Source organism: Equus przewalskii, chromosome 2 (genome assembly GCF_037783145.1).
Source record: "Equus przewalskii isolate Varuska chromosome 2, EquPr2, whole genome shotgun sequence".
Taxonomy (NCBI): Eukaryota; Metazoa; Chordata; class Mammalia; order Perissodactyla; family Equidae; genus Equus; species Equus przewalskii.
This window is the reverse complement of record NC_091832.1, coordinates 9837788-9854002: the sequence shown is the minus strand read 5'-3', so window position 1 is coordinate 9854002 and position 16215 is coordinate 9837788. Positions and strand designations below refer to the sequence as shown.

The following is a 16215-nucleotide window of genomic DNA, read 5'->3' as shown; positions in this document are numbered from 1 at the left end:
AGTTGGAATTGACTTGACTTGACTAAGCAACAAATTGGCTTCAGGGGTTTAGACACCTTTGGTTATCAATAGTGTGAGATCCACAACCTGGGAGATACCAGAGAGAACCCCAGGCCCAAAACACGTAATTTAGATTAAACTTTGGATTATTCCCCACCAGTAAGTAAAAGAAGATAACCATTTTTACGTTTTTGAAAAGGGGCCTGCTATATCTGTGTTATTGTGCTGCCACATGGTAAGGACTCTCCCCATTGCTGCTACATGGTAAGGACTCAATAAATTTGTAGGTCAAATGAATGGTGGGTGGCAGGACACAAGTAGCAGGTATAGATCAGAGGAAGCAGGTAATAAGCCCTGCCTACTTCTCCACTGACCTTGACACAGTCTCAGGCTTTAGGCCTTAAACATCCCTCTGCTAAGTGTTTGGGTCTGTAATTCCTTTAACTGCCATTCATTCACTACCCGACCTTAGGCAAGTCCTTTCTCCTCTCTCTGCCCAGTTACTTCACATGCAAAACGAAGCGGTCAGACTAGTTCACGTATGGTAAGTAAGTTTTATCTCAGATGTAGGTATCTCTGTTTGAATAGTGAATGGCTAGAGTATTGTATACAGAGGTTTTGAAACCAAATCCAGGCTGAACAGAAGAGTTTCACGATGATTTAGTGATGATTTAGTGTATGAGGTGAGTGATCACAGTCCATGTGTCAGTACTGTTTCACTCCTGAGCTGGATAATATTCTCTATAACCATTTCCTTTTGAGTGGTCCTAAAGAATTATCCAGCCTTTACAAGCACATCACTTGTGTTGTGCTTTTCTCGTAATTATAAGATGTAGTTATGCCTTTGCATAGGCAAGTTACCCAGAAAAAGACTTATTCTACCAGAAACTTCTCCATTTCGGTGTAAGTAGATGAATTCAAGGTTAAAGAGGACAGTTTCATAAAGGAAGGAGGCAAAAAAAGCCCAGACTTTGGAGTCAGCATGCTTAGGCACTTAGAACCTGGGTGATTCTGAGCAAATCACACAACTTGCCTAAACCTTAGTGGCTGCTTCTTCAAAACAGGGTAATAATATTTATAATCACGGGACTGTAATTAGGATTTAGACAATTATAAAATACATAGTACCTAGCAGAGTAAAGTACTCTGTGCGAGGGAGACCCTCAAGATTACTTCCCTCTCTCATCTTCAAAGTGAATGCAGGGAGTTCTGGACTGTAAACGCCTTAGGGTAGAGACTGTGTCCTATTTGTCTCTTCATACCTACTTCTTGACACAAAATAAATGTTTAAGAAATATTTACTGACTTGAATTGAATTGAATTCAATAGAAATGAAATTAGATGATCTTTTAGATTCCTCACAGTACCAAACACAAAAGCTGGCAGGCCATGCTCATAAAGGCTTCTAGAATATAGTCCTATGGTGGCCTGATTCCAGAATTGGACACCTAATGGAAAGTGCAGAATTCTCAGAGGGGCACTAGAGGAAGGGCCATTCCCCAATGGGACTGTCTCATCAGAAAAGCTGCCACTTGTAGCTACTTCCTGCTCCCATACCTTGTTTCTCAGAGGGAAGAAAGTGGCCCTGATAAATCCATTATGTTCCTTCTGCATTTATACAGAGAAAAAGATTCTAATTGTCTGCCGTGGACCCAAGGGACACTCAAATCATGTCCTCTCCTGTCTGGGCCTAGCTTGTATTGTTCCCGCTGGGCAGTATGAAAACTACTGCTCTCCTTTCCCATCCTGTTAGCTGCCCTTTGAAGTCCCCTTCCTGTCCCAGTGATGCTGAATGGACCACAACAACAAATATCTTAACCATTATCTCATTGTTTTAAATGACATATTTTTGCCATCGGCCCTATAACTGCTCTCCTTTAGGTGAGTCCTGAAGAATTTCATGGCCTTAATGAGTACATCAATTATTGTTCATGGAAGAGCTGATGTCTCCTTAAAGGTTATTTGAAGGTTGATTGCTATCTCAGTGCTTATATCCAGCAAATCTATCTCAGCCTTATGAATGCATTTGACCTTTTTATAGGTACAGGGGAAAAATAACAGAACAAAAGTTAATTTAGACCTCTACACTACAACATTTTTTTTTCTGAAAGAAATGAAAGGGCATTGAAATCGATACCTGCACAATAACACACTGATGAATGTTGGGACCCAATTTTCTCATTTTGCTAACTCGAGATTGGGAATTCTGAATAGTTTTCAATCCTGCATTCTTGGGGCCCTGTGAAGTCTGCCGCATTGTGTCCACACAATGCTGCTGCACACTCATTATGGGAGTACCAGCGGTCCTGAAAAGGTCAGTTAGTTAGAAATGTCAGCGTTCAATGGAGCCGCGCAGACCTGTGTGCGCACGGATCCAATTAGAGTGGCCAGGCACCACCGAGGTAATCCAGAATCCTAATGAGCAAGTAGAGGAAAGGGGGAGGTGCCTTTTTTCCTTTCTTTCTTCTTTTTACTCAAAAGAAATGGAGATTGCTTTTCAACCACCCTACATGGGGTTGTTTAAACTTAACCAAACACCACTTAGGCTCCAGGTAGGCTGGGAGGGGAACCCCAGCTTCTGCAAAGTCTGAGCCCTCCTAGAACAGCCAGATGTTGAAGGGAGAGTAATAAGGCAGGAGGGAGCGGTACTTCAGACTTCAGGCTGCTGGAACCAGTTACCCTTCACAGGACTTACTCAGGCTGATAGCTGACTAAAAGGAAATGGCCTTCTTATTAAGTTCATTTCTAAATAATTTCTAGGCTCCTACTACACGCCAGGTCTGTGATTAAAAACTGGCCTTTGTCATTTCTGACAAACCTAGACCACTTGAACAAACACGTGTTAGGAGTGCATAAAAACCTGGATGTATATATTGGTGCTGTTTCCTGAATTCACCTGTACCGGTGTTTCTCTATTTCTACTCCACCGAAAACTAATATTTTGGAAAAATCCACTGATCATGAACTTGGATGCTGCAGCAACGTCAAATGGCTATTAAAGTTTCTAAATGCTTTCTCTCAATTCCTGTATTTATTTTGTTGTGGACACACAGTTCACACACTGGCACCAGTCTGTGGACAAGGCTCTGAGCAGCCCTGCTCGGGCTGCCCCTCATTTGCTTGTTCTTGCTCACCATTCCTCACCTTCACTGTCCCCACTATTCTGGACTGACAATTATACTGGATTGTCTTTTTGGTTCAATCACCGTAAAATTCTTTAAAACATTTTTTGATATTTGTCCTGTGGCACCACAGCCCCCTCCCATAGTTAGAACACTCACCCAGCAGCCCTTGTCTGTAGTTCAGTGGACTAATTAGCCCAAAACAACAAATAAAACCCTAGGTAATTTTGTTACTAGTGGTCCAGGGACCATACTTTGCGAATAAATGGAGGATTTTACAGGGAACTATATGGCTGGATTTCTAAGCTCAGCAGGCAGTGAAGACCTGCTCGGTTCTAGGCCCCAGACACTTCAGCAGTCCATCCCTTCAGCTGAGGCCACTAAGCCCCCCTTACACCCTGCCAGATCCCAGGCCATTCTGGCTTCATGGTGACAGTGGATATAAGAAGTGTTGGATTAGTAAATTAGCTTGTTATCCATGGCGGGGGGAGGGGAGTAGGGGTTGGGTCTGCTTTTGTTCTTATCTTTCTGCCTAATTTTCTGCATCTGGACCTTTGTCTCAGGCCCCACGACTGTTTCTTATCCTAATACTCATGTCTGCAGTACATTGGTCCTGCTCTCATTCCGTTTTTCTTTTATTATCTCTGCAAACTCTAGATGAACCAGCACCTGTGATTAGAAAGGCAGCTGAGAAGTCAGAAGTCCGCTGGATGTTGAGTCAGAAAACCTGGGTTCAAGCTCTGACTTTTCCAACTGTAAGCTTTTGTGAACTTGGGCAAATTCTATCATTTCTCTAAGATAAAGATGCCTACTTTATAGGTTTTTTGTTGTTGTTTAAACAAAGTCTTGGATGCAAAATCACTTTGATATTGTAACATGCCAGTCAGTTGAGGTGGTGGTCATTGTTGCCGCTATTGTCATCCCCTCCAGTGAAGAGAAGGTAGTTAGGTTGCCCCTCCTCTGAACCTTCAAGGAGGCAGAAAAGAAGGATCAAGGGATATGGAGTAGAAAAGCAGAGAAGGAATCAGGGCAGAGGACTTGGAATAACATAAGCACGTTCCTGAGACAGCCCGTCAGTTACCGCTAGGGAATAAAACATGAGAGGCCAGAGCATGTGAGGGAGTTAGTCACCAGATCTTGGTGTCTAAGACAGTAGAGTGAAGTGACAGATGCTTCCTAATGTACCATCTAAGGCTGGAACTGAGCCTACCTCACAAACTAATTTAATAACAATTAATATGAAAAAAGCAAGTTTTGTTTCCCCTAAAAGCAGCTAAAACCCACCAATTCTCCTTTCATCATTGTGATTATAAACTCTTCTCTAACAAGCCCGTCTTCTGTATAATCTCTACCAGAAGGGAAACCTTCTGAAGGACATCCAGCTAACCATCCAAGAATGGAACTCAGCTGGGCTGGGCTGATCCCCCTAACTTTTTCAGTTTCTAGAGAGAAGTGTATCAGCTTTATAAGACAATGATTCAGCCATCATCTGGAGGGGAGGAAATTGTTCTGCAAGTGCCAAATGCAGCCCCTTCTGGCATTTCAGAGAATGATCTAATAGGCTTGGACTAGGTTAGTGAGGAAAAATACATTATGTGTGTGTATGAGTCCTTCTCCTCAAAGAAGGGCTTCCTATAATATTTTGAGAATTTCCAAGGTTCTGAGATGTGCCAGATACACTATCTTATCTAATACTCACAACAACTCTCTGAGGTCAATATTATTAGCCCCACTTTAGAGATGAGTGAGCTGAAGCTCTGAGAGGTTGTATTTTATCCAAAATCATATAAAGAGTAAGTGGTAGAACTGAGATTTGAACCCTGGTATATATAGCTAATCTCAAAATTTCTGCTGCATGCTACCTAAAATTTCTTTCTTTTTCTTTCCTTTTCTCTCTCTTTCCCTTCCTTTTTTTGTCATAGACTTTATTTTTCTGTGCCAATAGTGCTGAGTAAACACTGGTAATGGTAGGCCAGTAATCTTGCTAAGAACAAACTTCCACACACCTCAAGCCTAGTCTCATCAGTCTCTTTAATGATGTTTTAGATAAGAGCATGAAAGATGTGCACCACCTTCTACGACGTGCCATTGTGCCTTGGTCACTAGGAATTTCAAGAACTTGTACTTGGATCACACCTTGCCTTAACTCAGTGGCAGCCTAATACGCATTTACCAAGAGTGCTAAGGGCCATGATATAAATGGGGAACTGGACATTGGGGCACACAACCTTCTTTTCCTAAATGAGGGATCTTACTTCTCTTTAGTCCAATTAGCCAAAAATATTTCTCACTTTCATGACCAAGGCAAAGGCCCTTACAGTTTAGGTCTATGTTAGGATAGAAAGACACAGATGGAGAAATGCAGCCATTTATTTATGGAAGAAACAGTAGCTAGACAATTCTCAATACCTTTCTCAGAAAGTCCTGCCAATCTCAAAAAGCCAGGCCGTTACTCATATATCTTGGAAGTAAGGGGAGAATCCTTGGAGGAATGAGAAAAGGTAAGTGGAGCTGAAAGGAAGTAAAGATATAGTATTGATAATCATAATCACCATCATTGGCATTTTCGCAGCCAGCTTCCAAGATGGCCCCTGAATGATTCTCATTTCCTGGTATTCATGTCCTTGTATGGTCTCCTCCCATGGTGAATAGGCTCATTTTTGTAACCAATAGGGTATTATAGAATGACGGGGTATGAATTCTTTGGCTATAACAATAAAGACGTGGTTTCTGTCTTGCTGTCTCTTGGATTAGTCACTCTGAAAGAAGTCAGCTGCCATGTTGTGAGGATACTCAAGAAGCCCTATAGAGAAGTCTCTGTGGCAAGGACCTGAGGCATCCTGCCAAAAGCCAGCACCAACTTGCCATCCATATGAGTGAGTCATCTTGAAAGACGATCTTCAGCCCCACTCAAACCTTCAGATAAAAGCCTTGGGTAACATCTTAATTGCAACCTTATGAGAGATTCTGAGCCAAAACCATTCAGCTAAGCTGGCTACTATATTCCTGACCCATACAAACTGTATGAGATAATAAACATTTATTGTTGTTTGAAACTGCTAAGGTTTGGGGTAATTTCTCATGAAGCAATTCAATCACAATAACTACTATTTATTTAAAATCTACTATGGGTCATTCACTTTATTATGCTAGCCACTCTACATGTATCATATCTAATCTTCACAAAATTCTAAAAGGTATTATCATTATCCTGCTCTTTCACAGATGGTAAAATGGAAGCGCAGAAAATGTAATGTACTTTGGAGTACACAGATGAAGGCACAGAAAAGCTAATAGACTTTCCCAAGATCAAACTTTACGTGGAAGAGGTAGGATTCAAACACATAATGTATGTATGTGCTACAAATCCCTTGCTCTTCCACTTATACCTGGCTGTTGCACACATGCACAATAAATAAATAATTAAATAATGAATAAAAAGTGCATAGGACATATGCCTGCTTTTGTGCTCATTTGGAGCAGATTGAGATACTTTTTTTTACCATGAACAATTATATGCCAACAAATTGGATAACTTAGAAGAAATGGATAAATTCCTAGAAACATGAAACCTACCAAGAATTAATCAGGAAGAAATAGAAAATATGAACAGACCAGTAATAACTATGAAAATAGAAGCAGTAATCAAAAACTTCTCAACAAAGAAAAGCCATGACCAGATGGTTTCACTGGTGAATTCTAACAAACATTTAAAGAATTAATGCCAATCCTTCTCAAACTCTTCCAAAAAAATGAAGAGGAGGGAACATTTCCAAACTCATTTTGCGAGGCCAGCATTAGCCTGATACCAAAGCCAGATAAAGAAAAGAAAACTACAGGCCAATATCCCTGATGAATATTAATGCAAAAATTCTCAACAAAAAACTAGCAAATGAAATTCAACAATAAGAGGATCATACACCGTGATCAAGTGGGATTTATCTCTGGGATACAAGGATGGTTCAACACACGCAAATCAATAAACATGATGTATCCCATTAACAGAAAGAAGGATAAAAGTCATATGACCCTCTCAATAGATGCAGAAAAAGTATTTAAGAAAATTCAACATCCTTTCATGATAAAAGCTCTCAAAAGTTAGGTATAAAAGGAACATACCTCAACATAATAAAGGCCATATATGAGAAACCCACAGCTAACATCATACTCAACAGTGAAAGGTTGAAAGCTCTTTCTCTAAGATCAGGAACAAGAAAAGGGTGCCCAGTCTTACCATGCCTATTCAATATAGTACTGGAAATCCTAGTCAGAGCAATTAGTCAAGAAAAAGACATAAAAGGCATCTAAATTGGAAAGGAAGAAGTAAAACTGACTCTGCAGATAACAAGATCTGATATATAGAAAACTCTAAAGGCTCCACCAAAAAACTGTTAGAACGAACTCAGTAAAGTTGCAGGATACAAAATCAACATACAAGCGTCCACTGCAGTTTTATACACTAACAACGAACTATCTTAAAGAGAAATAAAGAAAACAATCCCATTTACAATAACATCAAAACAAATAAAATACTTAGGAATAAATTTAAGGAGATGAAAGATCTGTACACTGCAAACTTTAAGACATTGAGGAAAGAAATCAAAGAAGAAACAAAGAAATGAAAAGGTATCCCGTGTTCGTGGATTGGAAGAATTAATATTGCTAAAATGTCCATACTATTCAAAGCCGTCTATAGAGTCAAAGCAATCCCTACCAAAATCCCAAAGGCATTTTTCATAGAAAAAGAATCCTAAAATTTGTATGGAACCACAAAAGACCCTGAACAGCCAAAGAAATCTTGAGAAAAAGAAAACCGGAGGCATCACACTTCCTGATTTCAAACTATATTATAAAGCTATAGCAATAAAAACAGTATGGCATTGGCATAAAAACAGACACACAGACCAATAAAACAGAATTGAAAGCCAAGAAATAAACCCATGCTTATATGGTCAACTAATACCTGACAAGGGAGTCAGAAATACTCAATGGTGAAAAGATAGTCTCTTCAACAAACGGTGTTGGAAAAACTAGATATTCACATGCAAAAGAATGAAATTGAACCCCTATCTTACACCACTCACAAAAATTACCTTGAAATGGATTAAGGACTTAAATGTAAGATCTGAAACTATAAAACTCCTAGAAGAAAACATAGGGGAAAAGCTCCTTGACACTGATCTTAGCAATGATTGATTTGGATATGACACCAAAAGGATAAGCCACAAAAGTAAAAATAAACAACTAGGACTAGATCAAATTAAAAAGCTTCTGCACAGCCAAAGAAACGATCAACAAAATGAAAAGGCAACCTGTGGAATGGGAGAAAATATTTGCAAACCATGTACATGATAAGGGGTTAATACCTAAAATATACAAGGAACTCATACAACTTAATAGCAAAACAAAAAGAAAAACAAAAAAATACCCCAAAACAAATAACATGATTTAAAAATGGGCAAAGGACCTGAACAGCCATCTTTCCAAAGAAGACACCCAAATGGCCAACAGGTACATGAAAAGTTGCTCAACATCATTTACCATAAGGGAAAGGCAAGTCAAAACCACAATGAGATATCACCTCACTCTTGTCAGAATGACTATTATCAAAAAGATAAGAGATAATAAGCACTGGAAAGGATGTGAAGAAAAGGGAACCCTTGTGCACTGTAGGTGGGAATGCAAATTGGTACAGTCATTATGGAAGTTCTCCAAAAATTAAAAATAGAGCAATTCCACTTCTGGTTACATATCCAAAAGAAATGAAATCACTATCTCAAAAATCTATCTGCATCCCCATGTTCATTGTGGCAGTATTTACAACACCCAAGATGTGGAAACAACCTAAGTGTCCATTGATGGATAAACGGTTAAAGAAAATGTTATATGAATGTTTTTCAGCCATAAAAAAAGAAGGAGATCCTACCATTTGCGACAACAGATGAACGTTCAGGGCATTACACTCAGCGAAATAAATCAGACAAAGAAAGATAAATACCGTATGATTTCATATGTGGAACCTAAAATACCAAACTCATAGAATCACAGAGTAGATTAGTGGTTGCCAGGAGCTGGGAGTGGGGGAAATGGGTGGTGGTGGTCAAAGGTGAAATAAAGAGAAATAATTATCCTTGGTGTTAAGATGTTTTCTAATTTTTCTAAAACTTATCTAAAAAATATATGAGCTAATAATAATAATAAAAAAAAGAATGTTTGCTTCTTTGGGAAGGATTTTAAAATACAGTGTTTCCATAGACACCTAACATAATGACTAATGAAACAAACTCAGTACTCCCCTTCCCTGCTGTTCCCACGAAGGAAATGAGCCCTCAGATGAGTAAATTACCGATTTCTTATTCTTTCTCATGGCTGGACTGGGGTGATTGTAATTGCACTGCTTCAGGCCAGAGTACATCACACTTGCCTACAGGAGATACAACTTATGCTCCACAAGTGCAGAGACAGCCTTATGCTGCTGCACACCCCTAGCATGTGGGTTTAGATCTCTAGTCCCTGAACCAATGAAAACCAATGTCCTCCCAGCGAAGGCTGGATGAGCTCTCATCTTCTTCTCAAACCCCATTGTGAGGCCTAGCATGATCAACAGAGCTTCTGTTCTGGCCTCTAATGTGTATGGCATGTTCATGCTAATATTAATAATACACTAGGGGCTTTATTGCCATGATTACCTCACTTAATCTTCATTTCATCCTTATAAAGTAGGTGCCACCATCCACAGTTGATGGAAAACTAAGCCCCAAAGCAGTTCAACAATTTTCCTAAGGACATGGAGCCAAGAAGTGGCAGAATCAAGATTGGAAGCCAGGTGTACCTGGTTCCCAAACTTTCACTACACGCTGTCGACTCCCAGCTAAGGCTGGCATCCTGCTCCATATCTGTTAAGTATAGATCCTGTTGTCTGTGGCCTTGGCCACTGGTGTGGGTCTAGCTTTAACCAGGAAGACCCTTTTTGGGTCCACGATATAGCCCCCACCCGATGATGAGTCTTGCCCAGAGATTCTATCCCTGGAGTTCCTGCTGGGCCCAGCCTTTTGGATACAAGGGCTGCTGCAGAACAGATCAATGTTTGCTCTGCTCTCAGACCTTATCATCCTCACAGTTGGTTTAGCTGGGTCACAGAGCTAGTCACTGCAAAAATTCATGTGATCTTGGGTCATTTCCAGGTAATGTCAGGTCCCAATTTATTCCCCAGTTTCATGGATAATGTTTACAACTCAACTCTCAACCAGTTAGCACAGTAGATTTCCCTGGACAAAAATACATGTTCAAAATGAGTTCATAATGACCCAATCACAGAACAAGAAGCAATAGAGATTCTGCCAGGACTGCTCGGTGAAAGTCTCTCTCTTTTTCCTACTGGACTAGAATTTGGGAGAATGTAAATCCTGCCATCTTGAGACCACATGTGGCTAGAAATAGAGTTAACACTGAGCAAGTTGAGTTAAGAGAAGGAGAAAAATAGACTGGGCCCTCTGAGCCCTATATCAAGATACACAGAAAGGCAAATTTATTTCTGGATTATCTATGCACATTAACCAATGAATTGCCTATTTTTGCTTAAGCTAATTTAGGTTGTGATTAAAGACTCCTAGTTATATAGTTCCTGTGCCTTAATTTTACCTTTCCTGCCTTGAATTCCAGTTCCTCTAGGCCTGGGGCCTACATTCAGTCTGATGGCCAAGGTCTTGCCAGCTCTTTCCTGACCTGACCTCCTTCGTGCTGATCAGCTGTGGTGCTTTTGGGTGCCACACATCCGATTCCCCTTCTAAGAGCTCAGCCCACCCATCCAGATGTTCCAAAATGGGACCCTTGACCCTTCCCATTAACCTCCTTATCTGAGTACTGGGCTGTGGCATCCTATATAGATTTCCCAGGACAAATATCCTAGGAACATACTACTCAATTTGTCTCCTGGGGACCATGAGAACAAACATGTTTCTCTCTGCCTTTATATGTTTCTCAGATTCTGGAATTTGTTTACTTAGATTTAATACATCTTATGAGTAATACCCAATGCTGTTGTTTTTCATTGTTGTCATGAGAGAAGGAGGTTGGGGGATGGAGGTGGGAATGTAAATTGATACAACCTTTCTGGAAATGAGTTGGCAATAAGACTCAATAATTCCTTAAATATATCAATGCTCTTTGGCCCAGTAATTTCACTTTTAAAATATCCAGTATAAAGAACTTATGCAAAAGAAGTAAAATGCTTTTTTCACAGGTAATTTTATGATAGAGTTATTTATAAGAGAAAAACATCTGGAAATGAAACAAATGCACAACAGTAGGGCATGTATTTTTGTAAACCAGTTGACATATAAAAGATGGAAGCTACTAGAACTTTAAAAAATAAGTATGTCTTTAAAATGCTCATAAAATTCTCATGGATCTAGTAATTCCATCCCTAGTAATGTAAGACAATAACCTAAAATGTAGACCAAAATATACACACAAAGGTTGATAAATTATTCATAAGATTGAGAAACTAGAATCAAGTTAAATATCCAACACTAGTGGCATGGGAAAATATTTTTGCTGTAATATTAAGTGAAAAATCAAGATAAAATCCTATATTCTATATGATCTCAACTATGTAAAACAAAATTATACATGCATGGAAAAAAAGGCAAAGAAGTAAATGTGTTAAAATATTAAACAGTGATTGCCTCTGGGAGATAACTAATATTTTCATCTTTATAACTTCTGTGTTTTTCAAAATTTGCACCATGGGCATGTGCAATTTTTTAATAGAGAAAGTTATTATAAAAAGATGGTAAGTATGTAAACTACATAGCAACGTGAAGATTGTTTATGAAATAACGTTAAGTGAAAAAAGATGTATATAAAAACTTACTGTGATTGCAATTATGTAAATATGTTTCTGAATATAGACATGAACTAAAAGGGAAAATGTATAAATAGAATTAGGTTTTGTATTGTGCTAAGGCTGTGGGACTAGGAGTGATTTATTTTTCTTCTCTAAAGATCTCTTTAAAGTTGTTTTAATGATGTGTATGCAGTTTTTGAACCAACTTCCCTGTGCACGTCCACTGTGCTGCTAACTTTCTGGCTGTGAGGGCAGGAGTCCTCTGGCTTGGCTTTATTCCTGGTCCTGGCCACTCTGAACCAGCTTCACAGGCTGTGTTGGCTCTAAAAATGGCCAAGAGGCAGGTAACAATGGCTAGGTTGGCGTCTCTTGTTCTTTTAGACTCCAGAGGGGCTGAGTTTATATCATGGGGGACTTTAATTGGAGACAAAGCCCAAAGTTGTCATGTAGTGGCCAGCAGGCTCAGCCTATCACAATTTAACATAGGTTTTGTTTTAATAAGGTTGAGAGAGGATAAGAAACTCTGTGAATATTTGTAATCAGGAACAAATCTAGGTGGGATTTTTTTCTGAGGTTTGTATGATATTTTAGGAAATCAATTGTCTCTTCAGGACACAACCTAGTTAATACAAAAGCCCCAGGGACTATGATGTCCCTGCCATTCCAGGCTTTCCTTATCCCCAGCCAAGTGGGTCAGCTTGAATTCTGTCTGGGAAAGAAGACTCCGTGGGCCAATATCACAAATGAAGTGATATATATATGTAAAACTGCAAAAGGCAAAGGATTTAGAATCAGATAGATCTGGATCTGAATCCTGACACCATCATTTATTAACTGCATTCACGTGGGCAATTCTCCTAATCATGCGGCATCGTGGTTGCTCATCTGCAAACCAGGAAAGATGATTCTGTCTTATGGGGTAGTGAGTAGGGTTATGTGAAAAATATATAGAAAGTGTCTAACAGAGCTCTGGCACAGAGTACCAGTATTTGGATACTTCCTAAACGCTGGCCTTGTAGTCTATACCATCAAAAGGTTATGACCATTTGACAAGGGTACCAAGATAAATCAATGGGCAAGAGCAGTCTTTTCAACAAATGGTGCTAGGAAAACTGGACAGCCACATGCAAAAGAGGTAAGTTGGACTCCTATTCCACATCATATAAAAAAAACTAACTCATGGGAGCACGTCTTTGTGACCTTGGGTCAGGCAACATTTTCTTAGATATGATACCAAAAGTAAAAGGAACAAAGGGAAAAATAGATAAATTAAACTTGATCAAAATTAAAACCTTTTCTGCTTCAAAGGACATCAAGCAAGTGAAAAGACAACCCAAAGAATGGGGAAAAATATTTGTAAATCATATATGTGATAAAAGATTTCGTAACCAGAATACATATTTAAAAACTCTTATAACTCAACAATAAAAAGACAAATATAATTTAATTAAAAATGGGTAAGGGAAAATAATTTGACTAAACATTTCTCCAAAGATGATATACAAATGGCCAAGAAGTACATGAAAATATGTTCAACATTATTAGTCATTAGGGAAATACAAATCAAAACTACTATGAGATAGGACTTTACCCCCACTAAGATGGCTATAATCAAAAGTCAGCTAATATCAAGTGTTAGAGAGGAGGTGGGGGAAATGGAAGGGCCCTACATTGCTGATGAGAACGTAAAATCGTATAGCTACTTTGAAAAACAGTTTGGTAGTTTCTCAAAATGTTTATCCTAACATTACATTACCATATGACCCAGCAATTCCATTTCTAGGTTTACATCCAAGAGAATTAAAAACATATGTCCACAGCAAACCCTGTATACAAATGTCCGTAGCAGCATTATTCACAATAGCCAAAAAATGTAAACAACCAAAAATTTCCATCAATAGATGAATGGATAAACAAATTGTGATATATCCATACAGTAGAAGATTATTTGGCAATAAAAAGAAATGGGGTACTGATATATGCCACAGTATGGATGAGCCTTGAAAACATTATGTTAAGTAAAAAATGCTAGTCACAAAAGGCCACATATCATATAATTCCATTTATATGAAATGTCCAGAATAGGCAAATCCATACACACAGAAAGTAGATTAGTGGTTGCTGGGGCCTGGAAAAAGGCAGAAATGGGGAGTGACTGCTAATGGCTATAGAGTTTCTTTGTGGGGAGATGATAATGTTGTGGAATTAGTGGTGATGGTTGGACAACTCTGTGAATGTACTGAAAACCACTAAATGGTGCTCTTTAAAGGATGAATTTTATGACGTGAATTATATCTCAATAAAGCTGTTATTTAACAAAAGCTATGACCATCACTTTTTTTTGTTTGTTTGTTTGTTTGTTTTTTTCATTCCAGTTTTTTTTTTTAATTAATGTTATGATAGATTACAACCTTGTGAGATTTCAGTTGTACATTATTGTTAGTCATGTTGTGGGTACACCTCTTCCCCCTTTGTGCCCTCCCCCCACTCCCCTTTTCCCTTATGACCATCACTTTTAACTTGATGGTGGGAATATAAAAATCTTCCTAGAAGTGTGATAAAGTATATTGATCATTGCCACATATACTAGTTCTCCTCAAAGCAGGGCCCTTCCCTGTGGGAAGATTCTATGTCTCTATTGAATTTAGGAGTGGCCATATGACTTGCTGTGACCAAGGAAATGCGGGCAGAAGTGACCCCTTCTAAAATTGTTTAAGAGCAGGGATATGGCTCACCACCTGTCCCTTTTTCCTTTGCCGTGATGATCCTTATGGCAGCTGCTGTCAGTGTCTTCCTGCACTCTCACGTATTCTCCTGGCACTTATTATTTCTCTACATGTTGAATGACTTCCAATTGCCAACACCTGCAAATCTCTCCTGAGGGCTTCCTCTGGTCACTGGAATCTGCTATGTCCATACACTGAGCAGATTGGAAGTAACACCCCGAGCCCCACTCCCACGCCCCTCAGAGGGATGACTCTGAGGCTTACTTTCCACACTGACTCCCAGGGTTCCCTAGTAGGTTTAAGTCCCAGTTGGCCTCAGTGGTAGCTTGCTTGATAATGAGACTTTCTTTCCTTTCTTCCCTTTACTGGATCACTTCTCCCAAAGTCTCTGGAATCACCTCCCAAATAAACCATTTGCACTAAAATATTTATCTCAAGGTCTTCTTAGGGAACCCAAACTAAGACACCCAGCAATGTTCCAAACAGAGGATACTTGTCAGCCTGGGTGCTAGAGTAAAGATGATGTAGAGCAGAGCTGACTCCACTCCATGAAGGACATGTACCAAAAGTGAAAAATAACCCTTTTTTGTGTGCGTGAGGAAGATTGGCCCTGAGCTAACACCTGTTGCCAATCTTCCTCTTTTTGCTTGAGGAAGATTGTCACTGAGCTAACATCTGTGCCAAACTTCCTCTATTTTACGTGGGATGCCCCCACAGTGTGGCTTGACGAGCAGAGCTAGGTCTGTGCTTGGGATCCAAACCTGTGACGTGGAGAGCACAAACTTAACCACTACGCTACTGAATCAGCCCCTAAACTTTTGCTTTTTAGGCCTCTGCAATTTTGATGTCATTGTCACTTCAGTGTAACCTAGCCTGTCATGACTAGTGAACTATGAATACCTGTCCTCAGTAATTCTCGTTCCACAAATTTTTCCTAATAAAGATGCACACAAAAATACTTATACAAGAACATTCATTGTGGTGTTATTTATAATTAAATAATTGGGGACAATTTAATACATAATAATAGGGGAGTTAAAAATAAAATAGAGTGCTCTTCAGGTATATAAAATTTCCTCTTAGAACATATTTAATAACATTGAGATGTTATTAATGTCCATACTATATTCAAATAAAATGTTCACACTGTATTCAAATAAAAACAGTGTATACAGTATCATTCTAATTTTTTTAAAATTACATATATATTTGCATATCCATGTACAAAAAGTAACAGTCTTTTTAGTCTCATGGCAAAGGATTTACTTGGATAGGAGAAAAATATTTTCTCATACTGCCTCCCTTCTATCACAGAGGTTATAGGAGAATAAACTTTCCAAAAAGAAAAGAAGAAACTATAGTTGGACTTGTGGGTCAAATGACTAAATAAGTTCATGCTTCAATAAGCCCCTTCATTCCTATCAAATAGTAATATTGGATAATATATGCAAAAAGAAATGAAAATATATAATTGGGCTCCATTGTGAGGGAAATATTTTCATGAAGCTGAAATGTACAG

The 16215-nt window shown here is 38.9% G+C and overlaps 1 protein-coding gene and 1 long non-coding RNA gene across 6 annotated transcripts in view; one reads left to right on the top strand and one right to left on the bottom strand.

Annotated features, from left to right (window-relative positions):
* The window catches only part of LOC139081902 (uncharacterized), a 39405-nt gene extending 32926 nt beyond the window's left edge, over nucleotides 1–6479 (top strand). The window contains exons 2-4 of the long non-coding RNA XR_011537375.1: nucleotides 3780–3877; nucleotides 5877–5998; nucleotides 6348–6479. This is a non-coding gene — a long non-coding RNA (uncharacterized lncRNA). The remainder of the gene's footprint in view (nucleotides 1–3779; nucleotides 3878–5876; nucleotides 5999–6347) is intronic.
* Nucleotides 1–16215, bottom strand: part of AGBL4 (AGBL carboxypeptidase 4) — a 1226144-nt gene that overhangs the window by 312069 nt on the left and 897860 nt on the right. The window lies entirely within an intron of this gene.